This window comes from Diceros bicornis, chromosome X, assembly GCF_020826845.1.
Source record: "Diceros bicornis minor isolate mBicDic1 chromosome X, mDicBic1.mat.cur, whole genome shotgun sequence".
Taxonomy (NCBI): domain Eukaryota; kingdom Metazoa; phylum Chordata; class Mammalia; order Perissodactyla; family Rhinocerotidae; genus Diceros; species Diceros bicornis.
The window spans coordinates 65,723,585-65,748,633 of NC_080781.1; positions in this window are offsets into that span (position 1 = coordinate 65,723,585).

The following is a 25,049-nucleotide window of genomic DNA, read 5'->3' on the forward strand; positions in this document are numbered from 1 at the left end:
TCTTATTTTTTTTTTGAGGAAGATTAGTCATGAGCTAACATCCATTGCCAATCCTCCTCTTTTATGCTGAGGAAGATGGCCCTGGGCTAACATCTGTGCCCATCTTCCTCTACTTTATATGGGATGCTGCCACAGCATGGCTTGATAAGTGATGTGTAGGTCCACACCTGGGATAAGAAGCTGTGAACCCCGGGCCACTGAAGTGGAGTATGCGAATTTAACCACTATGTCACCGGGCCAGACCCAGTCTTTTTTATTGATACCATAATAGTTTATAACATTGTGAACTTTAATTGTACGTTATTTTTTGTCAGTCACCGTATAAATATGTCCTTTCACTCCTTTTGCCAACCCCCCAACCCCCTTCCCCCTGGTAACCACCAAAATGTTCTCTCTGTCCATGTGTTAGTTTATCTTCCACATATGAGTGAAATCATGTGGTGTTTGTCTTTCTCTGTCTGGCTTATTTCACTTAACATAATACCCACCAGGTCCACCCATGTTGTTGCAAATGGGATGATTTTGTCTTTTTTTATGGCTGAGTAGTATTCCATTGTATATATATACACCACATCTTCTTTATCCAATCATCAGTCAAGGGACATTTAGGTTGCTTCCACTTCTTGGCTATAGTGAACCATGCTGAAATGAACATAGGGGTGCATAAGCCTCTCTGGATTGTTGATTTCAGGTTCTTTGGATACACACCCAGTAGTGGGATAGCTGGATCATAACATATTTCTATTTTAATTTTTTGAGGAATCTCCATACTGTTTTCCATAAAGGCTGCACCAGTTTGCATTACCACCAGCAGTGAGTGAAGGTTCCCTTTTCTCCACAACCTCTCCAATATTTTTTTTATTTTTTGTCTTGGTGATTATAGCCATTCTAACAAGTATAAGGTGATATCTTAATGTTGTTTAGATTTGCATTTCCCAGATGATCAGTGATGTCGAACATCTTTTCATGTGCCTATTGGCCATCTGTATATTTTCCTTGGAAAAATGTCTGTTTGTATCCTCTTCCCACTTTGTGATAGGGTTGTTTGCTTTTTGTTGTTCAGTTGTGTGAGTTCTTTATATATCACGGAGGTTAACCCCTTGTAGGATATACGCTTTGCAAATACTTTCTCCCAGCTGGTGGGTTGTCTATTCATTTTGATTCTGGTTTCACTTGCCTTGTAGAAGCTCTTTAGTCTGAAGAAGTACCACCAGTTTATTTTCTCTTTTGTTTCAGTTGTCCGTGTAGACTTGGAATTCAAAAAGATCCCTCTATGACCAATGTCAAAGAGTGTACTGCCTGTATTTTCTTCCAGGCGGTTTTTAGTTTCAGATCTTACCTTCAAGTCTTTGATCTAGTTTGAGTTAGTTTTCGTGTATGATGAGTGAAGATGGCCTACTTTCATTCTTTTGCATGTGGCTGTCCAGTTTTCCCAGCACCATTTATTGAAGAGGCTTTCCTTTCTCCATTGTATGTTCTTAGCTCTTTTGTCAAAGATTAGCTGTCCGTAGATGTGTGGTTTTATTTCTGGGCTTTCAATTCTGTTCCATTGATCTGTGTGTCTGTTTTTGTACAAGTACCATGCTGTTTTAATTATTACAGCTTTGTAGTATGTTTTGAAGTCAGGGACTGTGAGGCCTCCAGCTTTGTTCTTTTTTCTCAGGATTGCTTTGGCTATTCAGGGGTCTTTTGTTGCTTCATATGAATTTTAGGTATTCTTTGTTCTATTTCCATGAAGAATGTCATCGGGATTTTGATTGGGATTGCATTGAATCAGTAGATTGCTTTAGGTAATATGGACATTTTAACTATGTTTATTTTTCCGATCCATGTGCATGGAATGTCTTTCCATTTCTTTATGTCATCATTGATTTCTTTCTATGCCTTATAGTTTTCATTGTATAGGTATTTCACTTCCTTGGTTAAATATATTCCTAGATAATTTATTCTTTTTGTTGCGATTGTAAATGGTATTGTCTTCTTGAGTTCTCTTTCTGTTAGTTTATTATTAGAGTATAGTAATGCAACTGATTTTTGGAAGTTGATTTTGTGACCTACAACTTTCCTGTAGTTGTTGATTATTTCTAATAGTTTTCTGATGGATTCTTTACGGTTTTTTATATATAAAATCATGTCATCTGCAAACATCTAGAGTTTCACTTCTTCATTGCCTATTTGGATTCCTTTTATTCCTTTTTCTTGCCTAATTGTTCTGGCCAAAACATCCAGTACTATATTGAATAAGAGAAGTGAGAGTGGGAACTCTTGTCTTCTTCCTGTTCTCAGAGGAATGGCTTTCAGTTTTTCCCAGTTGAGTATGATGTTGGCTGTGGGTTTGTCATATATGGCCTTTATAATGTTGAGGTACTTTCCTTCTATACCCATTTTATTGAGAATTTTTACCATAAATAGATGTTGTATCTTGTCAAATGCCTTCTTTGCATCTATTGAGATGATCACGTGGTTTTTATTCCTCGTTTTGTTAATGTGGTGTATCACATTGATTGATTTGCAGATGTTGAACCATCCCTGTGTCCCTGGTATAGATCCCACTTGATCATGGTGTATGATCTTTTTGATGTATTGGTGTATTCATTTTGCCAATATTTTTTTGAGGATTTTTGCAGCTATGTTCATCAGCGATATTGGCCTATAGTTTGTGTTGTCTTCTTCTTTGTGTTGTCCTTGTCTGGCTTTGATATTAGGGTAATGTTGGCCTTGTAGAATGTGTTAGGTAGTATTACATTTTCCTCTCTTTTTTGGAATAGTTTGAGAAGGATAGGTATTAAATCTTCTTTGACTGTTTTGTAAAATTCTCCAGAGAAGCCATCTGGTCCTGGTCTTTTATTTTTTGGGAGGTTTTAGATTACTGTTTCAATCTCTTTACTTGTGATTGGTCTGTTAAGATTCTATATTTCTTCTTGATTCAGTTTTGGGAGGTTGTATGAGTCTAAGAATTTATCCGTTTCTTCTAGATTGTCCAATTTGTTGGCATATAGTTTTTCATAGTATTCTCTTATAATCCTTTGTATTTCTGTGGTGTCCACTGTAATTTCTTGTCTTTCATTTCTGATTTTATTTATTTGAGCCTTCTCTCTTTTTTTCTTAGCGAGTCTGGCTAAGGATTTGTCAATTTTATTTATCTTCTCAAAGAACCGGCTCTTAGTTTCATTGAACCTTTCTACTGTTTTTTTGTTTGTTTGTTTGTTTGTTTCAATTTCATTTATTTCTGCTCTAGCTTTTATTTCCCTCCTTCTGCTGACTTTGGGCTTTGTTCTTATTTTTCTAATTCTGTTAGGTTTAGTTTAAGGTTGGTTATTTTGATTTTTCTTGTTTGATAAGATGGGCCTGTATTTTTATTTTTCCCTCTCAGGACCACTTTAGCTACATCCAATATGTGTTGGTATGGTGTATTTTCATTTTCATTTGTCTCCAGAGATTTTTTGATTTCTCCTTTAACTTCTTCAATGATCCATTGGTTGCTCAGTAGCATGTTGTTTGGTCTCCAGATCTTTGTCACTTTCCCAGTTTTTTTTTCTTGTATTTGATTTCCAGTTTCATAGCATTATGGTCAGAAAAGATGCTTGTTATGATTTCAGTCTTCTTAAACTTATAGAAGCTTGCCTGGCTTCCAAGCATATGATCTATCCTTGAGAATGTTCCATGTATGCCTGAAAAGAATGTGTAATCTGCTGTGTTTGGATGGAGTGCTCTGTATATATCTATTAAGTCAATCTCATCTAGTTTTTCATTTAAGTCCACTATTTCCTTATTGACTTTCTGTCTGGATGATCTAACCATTGATGTAAATAGGGTTTTAATATCCCCTACTATTATTGTGTTGATGTTAATATCTCCTTTTAGTTTTGTTAATAGTTGCTTTATGTACTTTGGTGGTCCTGTGTTGGGTGCATATATATTTATAATTGATATGTCTTCTTGGTGGAATGTCCCTTTTATCATTATATATTTACACTCTTTGTCTCTCATTACCTGTTTTATCTTGAAGTCTACTTTGTCTGATATAAGTATGGCAACACCTACTTTCTTTTTTTTGCCATTAGCTTGGAGTATTGTCTTCCATCCTTTCATTCTGAGCCTATGTTTGTCTTTAGAGCTGAGATGTGTTTCCTGGAGGCAGCATATTGTTGGATCTTGGTTTTTAATCCATCCAGCCACTCTGTGTCTTTTGATTGGGGAATTCAATCCATTTACATTTAGAGTGATTATTCATATATATGGGGGCTTAATATTGCTATTTTATTGCTCATTTTCCAGTTCTTTTGCATTTGCTTTGTTTCTTGCCCCGTGCATTTTGGACTACCAATTTAGTTTGGTAGTTCTGTATGATGGTTTTCTTAGCTTTCTCTTTATTTATCATATGTATCTCTGTTCTGTTTATTTGTTTAGTGGTTACCATGAAGTTTGTATAAAAAATGTCACAGATGAGATAGTCCATTTTCTTAGACTAAGTCGATTCCATCTCTTTCCTCTTCCCATTCTAAGTTATTATTGTCACAATTTTTTCCATCTTGTGTTGTGAGTTTGTGTTTAAAGTGATGAGGCTATATTTAGTTTTTTTGTTTTCCTTCCTTTAATCTTTGATGTTATAATTAAGTGTTTGCTAACCTATCCTGATAGAAAGCTACAATTTTTCTGATTTTTTCTACCTATTTTTCTCCTTGGTCAAAGCTTTGTATCCCCTTTCTCTCTTTTTTCTTTTCATGCATGAGTTCCTTCGTGAGCATTTCTTGTAGTGGGTGTCTTACGACAATGAACTCCCTCAGGTTTTGTTTATCTGGGATAGTCATTATTTCTCCATCATATCTGAAGGATATTTTCACTGGATAGAGTATTCTTGGCTGAAAGTTTTTGTATTTCCGAATTTTGAATATCTCATTCAACTCTCTCCTAGCCTGTAGAGTTTCTTCTGAGAAATCAGCTGAGAGCCTGATTGGGATTACTTTGTATGTCATTTTGTTTTTTTTTATCTTGCTGCCCTTAATATCTTTTCTTTGTCATGGACTTTTGCCAGCTTTACTACTATATGCCTTGGAGAGGTTCTTTTTATGTTTATATGTTTAGGATATCTATTGACTTCATTAACTTGTATTTCTAGCTCCTTCCCCTTGTTTGGGAATTTCTCAGCTATTCTTTCTTTGAACAAGCTCTATGCTCCTTTTTCCCTTTCTTCTCCCTCTGGAAGGGAGAACATATAATCCTATGTTGCATTTCCTAATTGAGTCAGATATTTCTAGGAGAATTTCTTCATTTCTTTTTAGTCTTAGTTCTCTCTCCTCTTCCATCTGGAGCATTTCTGCATTCCTATCCTCAATAATGCTAATTCTTTCCTCCATATTGTCAGCTCTGTTTTTTAAAGAGTCCAGATTTTTCTTTATCTCTTTCATTGTGTTTTTCATCTCCAATGTTTCTGATTGGTTTTTCTTTATAGTTTCAATCTCTTTTGTGAAGAACTTCCTGATTTCATTGAATTGTCTATCTGTGTTTTCTTGTAATTCATTGAGCGTTTTTTATGATAGCTATTTTGAATTCTCTGTCATTTAGGTTATAAATTTCTGTGCCTTCAGGATTTATTTCTGGGTGCTTGTCATTTTCCTTCTGGTCTGGAGATTTAATATATTTTTACATACTGCTTTAGGGCGTGGGCTTATTTTTTCTCATGCTGAAAATATCTGGTCACGGCTTCCACATGTCACCACTAGATGGGGGTCAAGAGCTGTGTATTCTGAGCCTGCTGCGATCCGTGGGTGCTGTGTGTGTGGGAGGGGCTCTTTCTTTCACCTGCCCCATCCCAGGGGCTTCTTGCACTTCCTTTGCTCTCTGCTTTCCTGGGGTGCTAGTGTGATGAAGGCACTCCTGCAACATTTCAGTCCCCTCTGTATGGGAATTTCCTACATGCTGTGAGAGAGCTTGGAGAATGACGGTTTTCCCACAGAGGGCTGCCCCTCCCCCCTCTCTCTCTGAAATCTGTGTGGTCTTGGAGGGGAGGGGCTTTTTCTTTTGCCTGCCCAATCCTGGGGACTTCTCATGCTTCCCTTGCTATCTGCCCCCCCTGGAGTGCTAGCTTGATGAAGGCACCCCTGCAACAGTTCAGTCCCCACAGTATGGGACTTTCCCACAGACTGTGAGAGAACTTGGAGAGCCATGGTTTTCCCACAGAGGGAGGCCCCTCCCCCATCTCTCTGAGAGCTGTGCGGACCCAGTCCCAGGGTTGCTGTTGTTTGAGAAGGAGAAGAGTTCTCCTTACCTCCTTCCACTTCCTCCAGGGGTTCCAGCACCTCCACCTTCAGACGTATGGCTGTGTGGGTCTCTCAGACATCTTTTGTCTTGTGTGAATATCCTCTGTTGCTATATGAATGTCCCTTTTGTTGTATCTTGGGGGGAGAGTTTATGGGGAAAGCTCACTGCCATGATGCTGACGTCACTCCCTACTTTTGTTTTCCAGCCTCAGTTTCTGCCTCTTAATTGGCATGCTTATACTATTTATATTTAATGTGATTATTGATATGCTTAGATTTCAGTTTATAACCTTGTTTTTGTTTCTTATTTGCCTCCTCTGTTCTTTATTCCCTTTTCCCTCTTTTTGATCTTCATTTTTAAAATATATTTTCACTGAGTATAGCATTTTAGGTTGGAAATATTTTTATTTCGGTATTTTAAAATTGTTGTTCCGCTGTCTTATCACTTTTGTTTTTTTCTGATGAGAAATCTGGTATATGAGAATATATAAATCTGGTAAATGAGAATAAGTTAAATCCTCTTTACCTTAGTTCCTCTGCATGTAATGTGTGTCCTATCCTTCTCCCTTGATTTCTTTTAAGATTTTCTCTTTTTCATGGGTTTTGTGAAATTTGATTATAGTGTGCCTTCATCTAGCTTTTTAATGTTTCTTGTGGTTGGTGTTTGTTGATCTTCTTGGATCTGTGGGCTTAAAAAGTTTATCAGCTGTGGAAAGTTTTCAGCCACTTTTCTTTTCTTCAAATATTTTCTTCTGTCCCACTCCCCCTTTATTTTCTCTCCTTCAGGGACACAAATTGCACATATATTTGGCTGCCTGACATTGTCCTATTGTTCCCTGTTGTTCTATACATTTTTCTTGATTTCTTTCTCCCTATGTTTCATATTGGATAGCTTATGTTGCTATATCTTCAAGTTCACTAATCTTTTCTTCTGCAATGTCTAACCTACTGTTAATCCCATCCAGTATGTTTTCCATCTTAGATATAGTAGTGCTCATCTCCATAAGTTTGATTTGCATCTTTTGTGTATCTTTCATGTGTTGACTTAACTTTCGAACATTTAGAATATAGTTACAATAACTGTTAATGTTCTCTTCTAAGTCAAACATCTGTGTCAGTTCCAGGTCACTTTCAATTGATTGATTTTCCTCCTCATTATGTGTTGTTTTCCTGCTTCTTTATATGTCTGCTAAGTTTTGATTGGATGCCAGACATTTGAATTTTAGTTTGTTGGATGCTGGATATTTTTATAGTCTTACAATTTTTCTTGAGCTTTGTTCTGGGATGCAGTCAAGTTATTTGAAAACAGTTTGATCCTTTGGGGTTTTGCTTTTAAGATTTGTTAGGTGAGACCAGAGCTGTGTTTAGTCTAGGGCTTATTATTTTTCACTAGTTAGGCAAGACTCTTTTCAGTACTTTATACACAGCCCAGAGAATTATGAGATTTTCCAGTCTTGGCTGGTGGGAATAGACATTATTCCTGGCCATTTGTGAACACCAGGTACTGTTCCCTCTAATGCTTTTGAGCAGTTCTTTCTCATCTGAGGTAGTTTCCTTACACACATGTGCCAATCAGTACTATGGAGGGCTTTGAACAACAATGTATCAGGTGTTTATTTCTCTAGACCATCATTATCATCATCATGTTAGCTGACTTTTATTGAGCACTTTCTGTACACCAGAGCTGTGTAAGTAAGCTAATTTATTTAATATAACAGCCCTATGAAGAGAGTGCTATTATTATTATTCTCATTTTACAGATGAAGAAACTGAGGTAAGGAGAGTTTAAGTAACTTGCTCAAGGACACACACAGATAGTAAATGGTAAAACTGGAATATGAACCCAGACAGCTTGACTCCAGAGATTAAATTCAAAATGTAAATCATCATGTGCTAGAATACTTGGAAATACAATCAGGATGCAAGCTTATGATAAGCCTTCAATTCCATATTTCATCTTCATTAACAAATCAGCCTCTAATACACACTTCTTCCAGTCTAAGGGCAAGGAAGTAGGGGTAGCAGATGGAAGGAAGGAAGAAGAAGATATGTATGATCCTTGTGTTCTAACCAATTGCCATTTTCCTCTCTGCCCCTTGGAGGCTTTTGGTCTCCTAATTTTTTTTTGCTGGCAAACACTCACTCTGAGCTAACATCTGTTGCCAACCTTCCTCTTTTTTTCCTCCCCAAAGCCCCAGTGCATAGTTGTATATTCTAATTGTAGGTCCTCCTAGTTCTTCTATGTGATCCACAGCCACAGCATGGCAATTGACAGATGAGTGGTGAGGCTCTGCAACTGGAAATCAAACCCAGGCCACCAAAGTGGTGAGAGCACCCAACTTTAACCATAGGCCATTAGGGCTGGCTTGGTCTCCCATGTTTTTGAGGTGGTATCCAATTTTTCTTAATCAATATGAGAACTTAGTGCCAATGCCATTGCCTTGCCAGTACTGGTGCCACCAAGGCCTTTTCTCCCCAGAAATTTCTTGTGCAAGAAGCAAAGACCTCCAAGAGACATAAACAACTTTGTCTGGGGCCACCAGGCCTGGCCTTAGGCCTTTGAGGAAGAAGATTGGGGGCTACTTTTTCTTGTTTCCAAGTGCCTCATTGAATGAGAGAGTGCTTTCTTTTCCATCTCTGTTTCTGAGTACTGCAATGGAAAAAAGCTCCTTTTGTCAGCAATTCTATGTCCCAGAAAATATGCTCACATTCAGCTCCTTCTCCTCACATCCAGTCAACCACCTTCCCTCAGAAGTCAGTAATTTGATTTGTTCTCTCATAAGTATTCTATACCCTCTCCCCAACTATGTAAAAGAATCTTTATAATTCCTATGAGGTTACATCCTCCCTCTTCCCTTGTTCGAATAACAGATTGGCTCTTGCAAGCATTTTAAATGGAGCTTTATGATAAATTATCTGGTTTTTATTCCCAGGGACACCCCAAATAGGAATGCTGTATGTATATGGTACCTTCCTAAGTCATGTCGGGAACAGTATATCAGTCATATCAGGAACAATGGGAATACAAGCTAGAGTTTGTGCTCTTACTTTTGTGCAATATTACCCTATGACCTGGCTGTCCCTTTGAGAGAGGGCACTATCATAATTTTTCACTGAAGCTTACTTTTGAATCCTGAGCCATGGCATCTGCTGTCACCATCCATCTTCATTTATCAGGCTGCCATCATCTTCCAGAACATTGCTGCACCAGCACAGACCAATTTTAACCAGAGTTTCCTCTGCTTGGTAACTTGAAGCCAGCAGATGCCACCAAGCCTCATGTCTCTGTCATTTTCAGACACTGCCCCAAATGCAGGAATTTCTGGTCATTTTTTCTCTTTTCCTCTCCATATCTGACTCTACTTAACTCTTTCTTGAATGCACTCTGGCTTTTTTGTTTTATGGTTAAAAATGACTCCCTTATCCTCTACTTTTTTCAGTGTTCACTGTAGCTCCTTGTCTTAATTGTAACAATAGAATGCTATGACAAAGATAACTAGGTATCATTTCCTGTTTTGTCCTAGTTCAACTAAAGACACCATTGCCCTGCAGCATTTTCCATTAGAGAATTCTCTTGTTGTCATACCTCACATACTATATAAATCTGGGGGCAGAAACATCATTCTCTTAGTTTCCCCAAAATAATATAACACGGTAGTTAAGAACTCCAACTCTATAGTAACAGATTTTCATTCAAATCCTTATATTTCCACTTACTAGCTGTGTGACCTTGAGCAAGTGAATTCACCTCTCTAAGCCTGTTTCCTTCTTTTTAAATAAGGATCATAAACCTGTTCTCCTAAGATTGTTGATTCTAAGATTGAGGATCAAGCTTATGTGAGATAACATATAAAATGCCTAACATTGATCCTTCCAGATAGGCACCTTCCACAAGTATTATGATTATTATTGTTACTTTCAGATTATGACTCTTCCACCCTCCTACAAAAGCTTCTCCTCCTCTGAGGTCCATGACTTGTGACGGCTACCAAGAGCCTGAGTGGAACATAACCAAGGACCTGTAGTAAGATGCAGAAAACAAAAGTGGGAATGTGACTAGAGCATCCAGAACTTTATTAGAAAAAGAATGCCCAAGGTTCCCTCTTCTTGAGTGCCACCATGTGGTACAACTAGAAATGTAGGATTGCAGCTTGGGGATGAGGCTGAGACTGGAGGAAGAGAAATGGAGGGCTTCTGCTGAAAAGTAGTTAGAGAAGCCATGAGCGTGAATAAGAGGAACAAGGGAGGAAGAGTAGAAAGAAAAATGAGCGAGGATAGCAAATTGGAGTAATAGAAGTCAAGATTACCTTCAAAATAAAACATCATAGTGACTACGGATCCCGTAGGAAATAAGACAGCATGTAAAGATAAGCAAGTATGTGCTTGGGCCAAGGAATAGAGCAGGAAAATCTAATTTGCTTCTCCTTCTCTCTCTCCCTTTTTCCCTCCTTCTTTTCCCCTTCCCTCTTTCCCTTTGTCCTTCCTTTCTCTCTCTTACACTTATCTATCCATTCATCCTTCCAATCATTTAGCCGTTCATCATATGTCCATCCAGCGCTGGTACTGGGGAATAAAAGATAAAGAAGCTACAGACACTGTCCTAAAGAATTTCACAGTCTGGGGGATGGGGGAGTATAGGAGGCAAGTAAACAGGTGTTTTTAATATGTCAATACCTATCAGCCAATAATGACCAGGAACACAGCTCTAGTTGAAAAAAGTTGGATTTATTGCTTATTTTTTATTTTATTTTATTGAGGTCACAATTTGTTTATAATATTACATAAATTTCAGGTGTACATCATTATACTTTGGCTTCTGTATAGACTGCATCGTGTTCACCACTAAAAGTCTACTTTCCAGCAGTCACCATACATATGTGCCCCTTTACCCCTGTTGCCCTACCCCACACCCCTTCCACTCTAGTAAACAATAACCTGTTTTCTGTATCTATGTGTTTGTTTGTTTATCTTCCACATATGAGTAAAATCATACAGTATCTGTCTATCTGTGACATATTTCGCTTAGTATAATAGCCTCAAGTTCCACCCATGTTGTCACAAACGGCACAATTTCATCTTTTTTATGGCTGATTAGTATTCTATTATAGACATACCACATCTTCTTTATCCTTTCATCTGTTCATGGGCACTTGAGTTGCTTCCAAGTCTTGGCTACTGTGAATAACGTTGCAATGAATATAGTGGTGCATATATCTTTTCGAATAGGTGTTTTTGTGTTCTTTGTATAAATACCCAAAAGTGGAATAGTTTCATCATATGGTATTTCTATTTTAATGTTTTGAGAAATTTCCATACTGTTTGCCATAGTGGCTGCACCAGTTTGCATTCCCATTGGCAATGTATAAGGGTTCCCCTTTCTCCATATCCTCTCCAACACTTGTTATTTCTTGTTTTTAATAATAGCCCTTCTGACGGGTGTGAGGTGATATCTCATTATAGTTTTGATTTGCATTTCCCTAATACTTAGTGATGTTGAAGATCTTTTCATGTGCCTGTTGGGCATCTGTATATCTTCTTTGGAAAAATGTCTGTTCAGATTCTCTGCCCATTTTTTGATTGGGTTGTTCATTTATTTGTTCTTGAGTTGTATGTGTTCTTTAGATATTTTGGAAATTAACCCCTTATTTTATATATGATTTGCAAATATTTTCTCCCAATTGATGGGTTTTCTTTTCATTTTGTTGATGGTTTCCTTTGTCGTGCAGAAGCTTTTTAGTTTTACGTAGTCCCATTTCTTTATTTTTTCTTTTGTTTCTCTAGCCTAAGGAGATATGGTATTCAAAAAGATACTGCTAAGACTAACATCAAAGAGTGTACTGCCTATGTTTTCTTCTAGGAGTTTTTTGGTTTCAGGTCTTACATTCAAGTATTTAATCCATTTTGAGTTAATTTTTGTGTATGGTGTAAGATAATGGCCTACAATAGTTCTTTTGCGCACGGCTGTCCAGTTTTCTCAACACCATTTATTGAAGAGACACTCCCTTCTCCGTTGTATTTTTTTGGCACCTTTGTCAAAAATTAGTGGTCCATAGATGTGTGGGTTTATTTCTGGGCTCTCAATTCTGTTCCAATGATCTGTGTGTCTGTTTTTCTTCCAGTACCATGCTGTTTTGATTACTATAGCTTTGTAGTATATTTTGAAATCAGGGAGTGTGATACCTCCAGCTTTGTTCTTTTTTCTCAGGAAAACTTTGACTATTTGGGGTCTCGTGTTGTTCCATATAAATTTTAGAATTCTTTGTTCTAGCTCCATGAAAAATTTCATTGAGATTCTGATTGGGATTGTGTTGAATCTGTAGATTGCTTTAGGTAATATGGACATTTTAACTATGTTTATTTTTCCAATCCATAAGCATAGAATATCTTTCCATTTCGTTATGTCTTCAATTTCTTTCAATATTGTCTTATAGTTTTCAGTGTATAGGTCTCTCAACTCCTTGGTTAAATTTTCTCCTAGGCATTTTATTTTTTTTTGTTGTGATTTATTTTTGTGAGGAAAATCGGCCCTGAGGTAACATCCATGCCAATCCTCTTTTTGCTGAGGAAGACTGGCCCTGTGCTAATATCTGTGTCCATCTTCATCCACTTTATGTGGGACACCGCCACAACATGGCCGGACAAACGGTGCATTGGTGCCTGCCTGGGATCTGTACCTGGGCCTCCAGCAGTGGAGTGTGCACACTTAACTGCTACACTGCGGGACTGGCCCCTGTTGTGATTTTAAATGGGATTGTATTCTTAATTTCTCTTTCTGCTATTTTGTTATTAGTGTATAGAAATGCAGCTGATTTTTGTATGTTGATTTTGTACCTTGACACATTACTGTATTCGTTAATTATTTCTAATAGTTTTTTCGTGGATTCTTTAGGGTTTTCTATATATAGGATCATGTCATCTGCAAATAGTAGCAGTTTTACTTTCTTCTTTCCAATTTGGATACATTTTATTTCTTTTTCTTGCCTAATTGCTCTGGCTGTGACTTCCAATACTATGGTGAAAAAGAGTGGTGAGAGTGAGCATCCTTGTCTTATTCATCTTCCCACAGAAATAGCTTTCAGTTTTTCACTGTTGAGTGTGATATTGGCTGTGGATTTGTCATATATATCTTTTATTATGATGAGTTATTTCCTACTATACCAATTTCATTGAGTATTTATCATAAATGGATGTTGAATCTTGTCAAGTTCTTTCTCTGCATCTATTGAGATGATCAAGTAATTTTTATTCTTCATTTTGTTAATGTGGTATATCACACTGATTGATTTGTTGATATTGAACCATCCCTGCATCCCTGGAATAAATCCCACTGGATCATGGTGCATGATTCTTTTAATGTATTGTTGCATTCAATTTGCTAATATTTTGTTGAGGATTTTTGAATCTACGTTTATCAGTGATATTGGCCTATAATTTTCCTTCTTTGTGTTGTCCTTGTCTGGTTTTTGTATCAGGGTAATGTTGGCCTTGTAAAATGAGTTAGGAAGCATTCTATGCTCTCAATTTTTTGAAAAGTTTGAGAAGGATGTGTACTAAATCTTCTTTGAATGTTTGATAGAATACACCAGAGACGCTATCTTGTCCTAGACTTTTGTTTTTTGGGAGGTGTTTTTTTACTGTTTCAATCTCTTTACTTGTGATGGGTCTATTCAGATTCTCTATTTCTTCTTGATTCAGTTTTGGGAAGTTGTATGAGTCTAAGAATTTATCCATTTCTTCTAGGTTATCCAATTTTTTGGCATATAGCTTTTCATAGTATTTTCTTATAATCCTTTGTATTTCTGTGGTATTCATTATAACTTCTTGTCTTTCATTTCTGATTTTATTTATTTGAGCCTTCTCTCTTTTTTACTTAGTGAGCCTAGCTAAGGGTTTGTCAATTTTGTTTATCTTTTCAAAGAACCAGCTCTTAGTTTCATTGATATTTTCTATTGTCTTTTTAGTCTCTATTTCATTTATTTCTGTTCTGATTTTTATTATTTTCTTCATTCTACTGACTTTGGGCTTTGTTCTTTTTCTCATTCTTTTATATATAGTGTTAGATTATTTATTTGAGATTTTTTCTTGTTTCTTGAGGAAGGCCTGTATTGATATAGACCTCCCTCTTAGTATCACTTTTGCTACATCCCATATGTTTTAGTATGTTGTGTTTTCATTTTCATTTATCTCTAGGTTTTTTTTTTTTTGGTGAGGAAGATTAGCCCTGAGATAACATCTGTTGCCAATCCTCCACTTTTCTCTGAGGAATATTGGCCCTGGGCTAACATCTTCTTCTACTTTATATGTGGGATGCCTGCCACAGCATGGCTTGATAAGTAGTGCATAGGTCTGTGCCTAGGATCCAAACCTCCGAACCCTGGGCCACTGAAGTGGAGCACGTGAACTTAAGCACTATGCCATCAGGCTGCCCCATGTCTCCAGGTATTTTTTATTTTCTCCTTTGATATCCTCATTGATCAATAGCTGTTCAGTGGCATGTTGTTTAGTCTCCACATATTTGTGACTTTTTCAGCTTTCTTCTTGTAGTTGATTTATAATTTCATAACATTGTGGTCATAAAAGATGCTTGATATTATTTCAATCTTCTTAAATTTATTAAGGCTTGCTTTGTTTCCCAGCATATGGTCTATCTTTGAGAATGTTCCATATGCACTTGAGAAGACTATGTATTCCGTTGCTTTTGGATGGAATGTTATATATATATATCTATTAAGTCCATCTGGTCTAGTGTTTCATTTAAAGCCAATGTTTCTTTATTGACTTTCTGTCTGGATGGTCTATCCATTGATGTAAGGGGTGTTATAGTGCCCAACTATTATTGTGTTGCTGTCAATTTTTCCCTTTAGGTCTGTTAATAGTTGATCTGTATACTTTGGTGCTCCTATGTGAGGTGCATATATACTAATAAATGTTATGTCTTCTTGGTGGAATGTCCTTTTTATCATTATACAATGCCCATCTTTGTCTCTTGTTATCTTTTTTGGGCTTGAAGGCTATTTTTTTAATATAAGTATGGCTACACCCACTTTGTTTTGGTTAACATTTGTGTGGAGTATCATTTTCCATCCCTTCACTCTGTCCCTGTGTTTGTCTTTAGAGCTGAGATTGGTCTCCTGGAGGCAGCATAGCATCCATCCAGCCACTCCATTTCTTTTGATTAGTGAATTCAATTCATTTACATTTGGAGTGACTATTGATATATGAAGGTTTAAGACTTCCATTTTATCTTTTGTTTTCTGGTTGTTCTATATTTCCATTGTTTCTTTTTCCTTTTATTTCTGTCTGCCATTTCCACTTGGTTGTTTTCTGTGACGTGTTTCTAAGTTTCCTCTTTATTTATGATTTGTGACTCTGCTCTGATTTCTTGTTTTGTGGTTACCACAAGGTTTCTATAAAAGATCTCACAGATGAGATGATAGTCCTTTTTCTGCTGATAGCATCTTATCTCTGTTAGCAGAAGCAGGTTCCATCTTTCTCTTCCTCCCCCCTGTGTTTTTGTTGTCACAAATTATCCTTTTTTGTGTGTTGTGAGTCTGTTACAAAGTTGAAGTTGCTATAGTTATTTTTGATGTTTTCATTTCCTGTAGTCTTTATGTTTTAATTAAGTATTTAGTAACCTATTCTGACATAGAGCTGCAATTTTCTGATTCTGTCTGTCTATTTATCACCTTGCTCAGAGATTTGTAAACCTTTGCCTTTTTGTTTTAGGTAAGGAGGGGTCCTATGAACATTTCTTGTAAGGCGGCCTAGTGGCAATGAATTCCCTCAGCTTTTGTTTGTCTGGGGAAGCCTTTATTTCTCCTTCATATCTGAAGCATAACTTTGCTGGATTGAGTATTCTTGGATGATTTTTGTCTCTTAATATTTTGAATATATTATTCCACTCTCACCTAGCCTGTAGAGTTTCTGCTAAGAAATCTGCTGATAGCCTGATGAGGTTCCTTTGTATGTTATTTTCTTCTCTTCTCTCTGGCTGCCCTTAATATTCTTTCTTTGTCATTGACTTTTGAGTTATAATATAATGTGCCTTGGAGGTCTTTTTGTGTTGAGATAATTAGGAGTTCTAGTAGGTTCATGTACTTGTATATTCAGTTCCTTCCTCAGGTTTGGGAATTTTTCAGCTATTGTTTCTTTAAATAAGCTCTCTGCTCTCTTCTCTGTCTATTTTCCTTCTGGGATACCTACTATCCTTATGTTGCTTTTACTAGTTGAGTCAGATGTTTGTCATAGAATTTCTTCATTTTTTAAAAATCTTAGTTCTCTCTCCTCTTCCATCTGAATCATTTCTAGATTTCTATCTTTGAGCTCACGAATTCTCTCTTCCATATGGTCTACTCTATTTCCAATGCTTTCTACTTTATTTTTCATCTGATTAATTGTGTTCTTCTCCTCCAGAATTTCTGGTTTATTTTATCCTTTAAATTTCTTTAGTAAAGTACTCCTGTTCATTAATTTTATTCCTGAGCTCACTGAACTGTCTTTCTGAGTTTTCTTGTAACTCGAGTTTCTTCATGACAGCTATTTTGAATTCTCTGTCAGATTGTAATCTTCTGTGACTTCAAGTTTGATCTCTGGATATTTGTCATTTTCTTTCTGTTCTGCCATGTTACTGTAGTTCTTCATGGTACTCGATGAGTTTGTTGTGGTAGTAACCACCTTTCTTATTTGGGTAAGGGTTTGGTTTCTTTGATTCTGAGCTGCTTCTGGTTGTATTTGAGAGTCTGCACTTTCCACCCTCCACTGCCTCTGCCAGAGGTGTTTTCAGTGCCCTCCTTGTGCTGCTTGTGCCTTTGAGGTTGGTGGTGCCTTGCTGCTTATGATGTCACTGCAATCTCAGGTGTTGCCTCCAGGGTCACCAGGCTGTGAGCACTTCTGCTACTTCTTGGGTCGCCTGGGTCTTGTGTTCCCCGACTCTCTCTGCAGGCTCTTCAAGGGCTCAGGTGCGGCTGCCCTGTGAAATACCTGTGCTGCTGCTCCCGGGTTATTTCAGGGTGCTGGCAGCAATGATCCCAGGGGCACTGCATTCATGGGTGGTGCTGTCATTGCCAGGGGCCCAGGGTCTTGTATGCAGCCTACACTGCTGGGAGAGCCGGTGTCGAGGTTGCTGCCACTGGTGGCTGGGTCATGGGTTCTGCTGTGGCTCCTGAAACCTCAGGTCACAGATGCCATTTGCCACTGCAGGTGCTAAGCTGTGAGTGCCATTGCTGCTCATGCAGCCTCTGGTTGCTGGCAGGTGCTGGTGTGCTTTTTGAAACCTCAGGTCAGGACATCACTGTCCTTGCTGGTGGTATCTGCAGTTTGGATGCAGTCCACTCTGTTGCAAAGATTGGCACCACTGCTGGGGCAGGGAGAGGGGCTGGGTCACCAGCATTGCTGGGTGTCCTGAAGCCTCAGGTCATGTGTGCCACGTGTCACTGCTGGGGGTTCAGGTGCTAAGCCATGAATGCTATGTCTGCTCCTGTAGCCTCTGGCTGCCAGTGCACACCAGAGTGTTCCTTTAAACCTCAGGTCAGGGCACTACTGCCACTGCTAAGAGCATCTGTGTTTTGGATCACCACTGCTGGGGTAGCAGTAGGGGGCTGCTCCTCTTGCCACACTGCCTCCCAGAGCTCCATTCCACCCACTTTCAAATGTATAGATGCATGGGTCTCTCAGGTGTTCTGATGCGCTGTGCAGAGAATCTTTTGTTGGTCTATGGATGTTCTACTGGTTGTAATTTAGAGGGGTGCTACAAAGGAAACAACTCACTCTGCCATGATGCTGATGTTACCCTCAATTTATTGCTTATTCTAACAAGAGAGAATGCATGAAAGCATACCATGGGGAACCATGGAGCACCTCAGTAAGAGGGTATTAGAAAGGATTTATAGGATTTGGGCAATATAGGACTTTGCTTTGTATTGGATGCTGTTAGGGAGCAGAGGCAATCCTCTGATTAGGTACCTTAATAAATCTTATCTAAAAGAAGGGAAGAATTACCTTAGCCTAGAACTGTAAGTGGTAAAGAAGCAGTAGTCACTACTATTGGCTGGGAGAGGGGGATGTTTTGTATTTTGGTGCTTTAGTGCAGTGACCTTAAGAAGTAGTCTTTTCCACAGTGACCTTAGGAATTGGTCTTGTTTCTTATGTCTCACTTTACTACAGTCATAGATGTTAGTGTTGCCTGATGTTAGCATTCTGTGAGGTTGTTTAGCTTTAATAGGAAAATGTCATGACCTAGCTACAAATGTCAGGCCAGCTCCTAATATCACTAAGGCCTGGCTGTAAGTGTCAGGTCAGTTCCCGGATGTTAGGGGCTGCTTTTCTCTTTCTCAGTCCCCCCCATTTGGCAAGCAAAGAAAAAGTTAGGCTTCAGGAAATTAATCCATGATATCCATGGATTAATATCATCATTGCTGGGATTTTGCTAATCAAAATCAGGAAGGTGTTCAGACAACTTAGTCTGTAGTTAGACTAGGGTTAATCCTTCCTGTTCCTTTTGTTAAGACAAGCTGTTGGATCATTTGATGTGATGATGGCTGCACAGTAGCATTTTAGATTTTATATAGGATACATTGGACAACTGCAACACAGATAATTAACAGAAACAAAATGATCCTTAGTCCTTGTAACAGGTCTCAAAGCCAGGAGGCCTAGATTATAAAACGTAGGCAATGAAAACATGTCCCAGAATCCAGCTGGGTGTGTTTTGGTGGTCCAGGTCTTTTTTTTTTCTTTTAGCCTAGTCACAGACTGTTATATTTGACTGTAATATTTACATAGATGCAGCAATAAGTATTTACTATAACACAAACTCTCCTTTGGATGGCTAAGGGGAAATCACGGGCCATGCAATTGTCCATGATGACTCATTAATGAATTTAGAGTAGTTTTTGGGCTTCCAGAGCAGAAGTTCTGTCATTTATGACTTCTGCTAGGGTCAGAGAAAAGTTTTGGACTACTTTTTCCAGTTGTATTATTTATGCTGTGGGATTTGTTGCTTGTACAATATGCCAAAAGAGGAAGTCAGTTACTGGGAGTTCTCCTAAGTAGCTTGTGCTCACCTCATTTTGGAAGTTTCTGGATTTTTTTCCCTAGGAAAACATAAAGAGGTAGTAGTTGCAAACATCTCAAAGTCTCTATCAATTATCCTGAATATACAGGCTAAGCTAGTGGCAGATAAGGGTAAGCCTGATAGCCACATAAGTAGTATCCTAGTTGGCTACAGGCTGTATTGGGAGTATAAGTACCACTTGGCACAACAGGAGTGAGTCAATTTTTTGTTATTTGATGTGGTCAAATTCCTTGAGTGGAGTTAAATAGTTCCTGCAAAGCAGCTGCAGTGTCTCTAAATAGAACATAAATTTATTCCCATTCCTGAGGATCTAGGCTTTGCTGATAATGTTGTAATGACCTCAGCAGAAGCATTTTGTTGATAAGAAGTTAAGGTCATTTTTTTTTACAAGACTGAAGGTTAGGGAGGAAAACTTAAATACAAGAAGGGGCCTGTAAAAGAAAATCTACCTTCTGAACTGTTTAAAGTGACAGCTATTAAATTTTGGCCATTAGGGCAATCAGCTAACTTCAGTGAAATAGCTATAGTCTGGGAAAAAGGTACAACAGAGTTTTGTATTTGTTTTTAAGTGGCAGAAGGAGACCATAGGAGACAAAAAAAAAAAAAAAAGATAAGGGAGATCATATTAGTGTTCTAGAGGCTGACGAAATCTAATAGGCAAGAGTTAGCAGTAGAGCAAAGGGACAGAAAATGGTGCTGAAAGATCAAATAATTAATCTTGTTCCATAGTTTTGGGCAGAACCTGTCCACTTCTGAAACAGGTGGCTTGTTCTGTCCTCTTGGGTAGAATCTGTGTATTTCTGAAGTCAGCTTCTTCTGAAGAATTCCTAAGAATCTTCAGTTTGAGGTATCCCAATGGAATTGACATCCAACAGTCAGGACAAAATGATGTTTGTCTACTATTGTCAGAATGTTTATATCCCCCCAAATTCAGATGTTGAAATCTTGACCCCCCAAAATCATGGTATTAGGAGGTGGGGCCTTTGAGAGGAGCTTAGGTCATGATGGTGGAGCCCTTATGAATGAGATTAGTGTTTTATGAGACCCCACAGAGATTCTTCACCCCTTCCACCATGTGAGGACACAGTGAGAAGGTGCTGATTATGAACCAGGAAAAGGGCTCCAACTTGACCAAGCTGGTGCCTTGATCTTGGACTTCTCAGTCTCTAGAATTTTGAGAAATAAATTTCTGTTATTTATAAGCCACCCAATCTGTGGTATTTTGTAGATTGAATGAACTATAACAATGTCTTTCTTATTGGAAAGTATGATTCCAAGGATGGACACCCTCATTATTTTATTGTTGTGCTAGTTATTAGGAGTACTTTATAAGACCTTTTTCATTGAGACTCAAGGGCAGTTTTTCTCTTATGTTATTTGCATAAGACTAAATCTCCAGGTTGCAGATCATACAGAAGCTGTCTAGGTGGAATTTTGGAAATGAAGCTTGTACTTGTTGGTGATACATCTGGAAGGATCATACAATCTCTTGTATTCAGACACATTAGCCTTTAGTATGGAAGAATCTAGGATGGGAGGAAATTCCAAATGCATGAGGCAGCCTATTATTAACTCAGGAGGAGATAACTTGTGGGTCCTAAAGGAGATTGATCTTATTGTCATCAAGGCCAATGACAATAGTTTGGTTATTAGAAGTTTGAAGGTTTCTGAAAGCTTTGATAATTAGAGTTTGAGAATTTCATTAGCTGTCTTTACTTTTCCTGAAGTTTGTGGATGATAAGGACAGTGGTGTTCTGAGTGAAAGGCTTTAAATTGTTGTTTAATAATAGTGCCAGTGAAATATGTGTCCCTATTGCTGTAAAGATAAGTTAGGATTCTCCAATTTTCGAATAGAAAATCAAATTTAAAAAATTATTATAACCATAGCTCTCCATCTAAGAGGGTATACCTACTCTAAGAATTACGAACAATAACTAGAATATATTTATTGGTCATTCCTGGGAGTATTTGTGTAAAATCCATATGGATGTATTCAAAGGGGCTTGAGGCTTTGGTTCCTGCCCATGTCCTACCTTTATACTCTTGTCAGGACTGTGTCATTGGCAGATAGGATATAATTGGAAAACTTCTTGGCAATATCTTTAACATTACCCAACCAATGTTGGTTCAATAACATGGCCAATTTATCTCTGCTATTGTGAGTGCTATCATGAGACATTTTTGTTAAACTCCACTATTATTATGGCTGTCTCCTTAGGTAAAAGCATCTCAAGGCTTTTAAATTTTATGTCGATCTTATAGGGGTTCCCGTAAGGAGAGAAAAAAATGTTTAGATGTAGAGAAATGGATTTTGATAAACATATATACTAAAGAGAGTGACAGTATATCTGGTTTACACAACTCGAGCCATTGACAATGTTGTCAAGCCACATGAATAAATAGCCAGCACTAACAGAGACCTCACCAAAGAAGATATACAAATGGCAAATAAGCACATGAAAGGATGCTCCACATCATATGTCATCAGGGAAACGCAAATTAAAACAACAAGATACCACCACACACCTTGTAGAATGGCCAAAATCCAAAACACCAACAATACCAAATGCCGATGAGGATGTGGAGCAACAGGAACTCTCATTCACTGCTGGTGGAAATGCAAAATGGTACAGCCACTTTGGGTGACAGTTTAGGGGTTTCCTACAAAACTAAAAATACTCTTACCATATGGTCCAGAAATCACGTTCCTTGGTATTTACCTAAAGAAGTTGAAAACTTATGTCCACACAAAAACCTGCACACAGATGTTTATAGTAGTTTTATTCATAATTGCCAAAATTTGGAAGCAACCAAGATGTCCTTCAGTAAATAAATGAATAAACACACTGTGGTACTTCCAGACAATGGAACATTATTCAACACTAAAAAGAAATGAGCTATGAAGCCATGAAAAGGCACAGAGGAAATTTAAATGCATATTACAAAGTGAAAGAAGCCAATCTGAAAAGACTATATACTGTTTAATTCCAACTATGTGACATTCTGGAAAAGGCAAAACTATGGATACAGAAAAAAGATTAGTGGTTGCCAGGGGATTAAGATGGGGAAGAATGAAGTGATAAATAGGTGTAGTACAGAAGCTTTTTAGGGCAGTGAAAATACTGTGTATGATCGCATAATAATGGATACATGTCATTATACATTTGTCCAAGCCCATAGAATGTACAACACCAAAAGTGAACCCTAATGTAAACTATGGACTTTGGGTGATAATGACGTGTCAATGTAGGTTCATCAGTTGTAACACATGTACCACATTGGTGGTGGCTGTTGATGATGGAGGAGGCTATGCATGTGTGGGAGCAGAGGGCATGTGGGAAATCTTTATACCTTCCTCTTGATTTTATTGTCAACCTAAAACTGCTCTAAAGAATAAAGTCTTTAATTAAAAAAGCCAGCACTTATTCATCCCTCAAGAGATGGAAATGAATAAGGAAATGCATCCTATATTAAACAAAATGATCTCTCTTTTAGACAAGCAGGAAAAGCTATCTCCTTATAAGGATTTCTTCACTTCTTGTTTTAAGGTGTCTCTCAAATGAAAAATCTGTTTCATGTCAAAAGGTCCCTCAAAAGGCCACAGCAATTTAAAATTATCCCTAGTGAAATTGTGCCAGTTAAGAGACAAGTATACAAATTAGCATTACAACGCAAAAACATAAAGGAAACAGGTATTTGGCTATGATGAAATGCAGTTTTAGATGAACATGATTCCATGAGAACAACAACAATCTATAAGGATGGTGCTTGTTTAACTTGGTGTCTCTAGAATTTGGTGAAAGGCCAGTTGTCACCAATCAGGGGCCAGACAATACCTCCTTGATTCTGGGCAGATGAAGCTAAACAAAGCAGTTTTTGGGGACACAAAAACAAGACTGAGGAAGAAGTCCTTATAACACTTTGCTATGGGACTTGAGGCAACATATGTCTAAAGGACATGGATTTGAGGAGACCTCCTGAGCTCCTCAACCCCAGGGACTGGATTGAGGACAGACTTATTTGGTTTATTCCCATAAACTTTCCCTATTGACTTTTCATCTTATAGACAAATGACACTTAAGACACTACAGGTGCAAACAGACCATAAGAACAGCTGTTAGAAGGCCAGAAAACAATTTTACCAGGGAGCAACACAAATCTGATCAGAAAAATCAAATAGATCCCAAGAGACCTTATACCTAGGAAAATAGAATAAACCCAATGATGAAGGAATTCAACAAAAGATCAGAGCTTCATTCAGCATGAACTTTCTACCAGCCATGGGTAGGATGGCAGGTAGAAACATAAGGAGTCTCAGATGTGCACAGTATTATTGAGTCAAGAATCCTGGTCCAGTGCAGTGAGGACTTCAAGTGAATCATGGTGGAAACTCCATTTGTGCAAATACCTTCTAGGCAAAGATCAGCAAGAGGACACCTATAGTTTTGAACAAAGATGGTTTATTGCTGGTTGCAGCAAAGGAGAACGTCCACCATGGGAAACTGTGGGGCATCCCATTAAGAGATTGTTTCCAGTTTTTGTCTACTATGAATAAAGCAGCTATGAACATTCATGTATAAATCATTATATGGATATATGCTTTCATTTTGCTAGGAGTAGAATGGCTGGATCATATGGTAGGTGTATGTTTAACTTTTGAAGAAGCTGACAAACTGTTTTCTAAAGTGATTGTACTATTTTATATTCGCATCAACAGTATATGAGAGTTCCAGTTCCTCCTCATTCTGGTATCTCATTGTTGCTTTAATTATCATTTCCTTAATGAGCACTTTTTCATGTGCTTACCTGACATCCATATATCTTCTTTTATGAAGTGTCTGTTCGCATAGTTTGCCCGTTTTTAAATTTGGTTGTTTGTTTTCTTACTATTGTTTTTTAAGAGTTCTTTGTATATTCTGGATACAAATCCTTTATCAAATATATGCTTTACAAATATTTTCTCCCAGTCTGTGGCTTGTCTTTTCATTCTCTTAGCAGGGTCTTTCAAAGAGCAAAAGTTTTTAATTTGGATGAAGTCCAATTTACCAATTATTTCTTTTAGGGATCATGCTTTTGGTGTCATATGTAAGACTTTTTGCCTAACCCAATGTCACAAAGATTGTCTTATATATTTTCTTCTATGAGATTTATACTTTTAGATTTTACCTTTAGTTCTATGATCCACTTTGAATTAATTTTTGTACAACATGTGCAGTATAGGGTGAGGTTCATTTTTTTTTTTGCATATGGATGTCCAATTGTTGAAACACAATTGTTGAAAAGACTATTCTTTCTTCATTGAATTGCTTTAGCATCTTTGTCAAAAATCGATTGGCCATATTTGTGTGGATCTATTTCTGGACTCTTTACTCTTTCCATGGATCTATATGTCAATCCTTTTGCTAATACCACATTCCTTGCTTACTGTAGCTTTATAGTAATTCTTAAAATCAAGTAGTGTGATTACTCTGTTTATTATTCTTCTTCAAAACTGTTTTAATTATTTTATTTATTTTGCATTTTCATATAACTTTTAGAATCAGCTTGTCTATGTCTACAAAAACTCTGACATTACATCTATAGATAAATTTAGGGAAAATTGACTTCTTAACTATATTTAATCTTCAATACACAAACATGGTATGTTTCTCCATTTATTTAGGTTTTTCAGCATACAAATCCTATACATGTTTTCTTAGATGTGTAAGTATTTCATT